At 40.0% G+C, this 1,314-nt stretch overlaps 1 non-coding gene across 1 annotated transcript; it reads left to right on the top strand.

The window, feature by feature from the left end:
- Positions 1-504: 504 nt before the first annotated feature.
- On the top strand, positions 505-610 carry LOC120266851. Its single transcript, XR_005538292.1, has one exon. It is a non-coding gene; the product is annotated as a small nucleolar RNA R71 (small nucleolar RNA).
- Positions 611-1,314: the final 704 nt, after the last annotated feature.

The raw sequence follows: 1,314 nt of genomic DNA on the forward strand, positions 1-1,314 counted from the left end.
GTTTGCTGAAATCCAAGTGGGGCAGCGGCCTTTTGCTACCCTTGATTGCCCAATGAGAGATTTGGGTGGTTCCTCCATTCTTTATTGTAGGTGTTGCTATAAGGATTACCTTGTCCTCTTCCCGAATTACCCATAAAATGTACTTGTTCAATTGGGGACGAAGTAGCAATCAATATAGGACAATCGGATGGCATATGCGAACCCCCTCAACCATCACAACTTGTGATAAAGGCTATTCTTGATGAAGTCATAGTATCCAATTTTGTGCTCAATGCCTCTCCATGGGCTGCCAAGGATGTTATCGTATCAATCTCATTTAGTCCGGCCACTTTCTTCTTTTCTCTTGTATTCCATTGGTAGCTATTCAAACCCATTTCTTCAATCAATTATCTGTCCTATTCGGGGGTCTTTTTTCCAAATGTTCCTCCTGCAGCAGCATCAAGAAGTTGTTTGGTGCTTAAGTTCAACCCACTGTAGAATCTGTTAATGACCATCCATTCGGGGAACCCATGTTGTGGACACTTCCGCAAGAGATCCTTGAATCATTTCCATGCCTCAAATAATAATTCAAGCTCCAGCTGAGCAAATGAAGATATCTCATTGTGAAGATTTGCCGATTTTCCTGGAGGGAAATACCATTCAAGGAAACCTTCGACTATTTCATTCCATGTTTTGATGGAAGCTCTTGGCAATGAATGTAGCCATTGTTTGGCTCTTCCCTTCAATGAGAATGGGAAGGCTCTCAAGTGAATTGCATCATCCAAAACCCCATTGATCTTCAACATTTCACAAACTTCAAGAAAATTCTCAATATTATTGGTTTGTTCTTCATTGGCTAACTCGTTAAAACTGCTATGGATCTGTTGAACCATTTGAATAAAACCTGGCTTTAACTTAAAATTCTCGGTTGCTTACGATGGCCTAACAATACTCAATTGTGTCACACAAATTATAGGCATAGCAAAATCTGAAAGTGTTCTTTGTTGCCCCTCTTGTTCTCGCCATATTTTTTTAGATTCTTCAACCTCTATTTCAGCTAGAAAATTATGTTCTTATGGAGGTTCTTTGCTCCTTCTATGAAATCTGTGCTCAATTTAAGGATCCTCTTCAACCAATGTCGAAGGGTTCCCTTGGGTCATAACCTAAAGTGAAGTCAATGAAAAGAAACAAATGAAAATGTGATTCACAAAAGTAACCAAGTCCAAGTGTTCCTAATATCACGTTCCCTGGCAACAGTGCCAAAAACTTGACACGATCAGAATTGCATGTGAACCACAAGTGCACGGGTGTTGAAGTAATAAAATACCCCGGTAA

This window comes from Dioscorea cayenensis, chromosome 1, assembly GCF_009730915.1.
Source record: "Dioscorea cayenensis subsp. rotundata cultivar TDr96_F1 chromosome 1, TDr96_F1_v2_PseudoChromosome.rev07_lg8_w22 25.fasta, whole genome shotgun sequence".
NCBI classification, from domain to species: domain Eukaryota; kingdom Viridiplantae; phylum Streptophyta; class Magnoliopsida; order Dioscoreales; family Dioscoreaceae; genus Dioscorea; species Dioscorea cayenensis.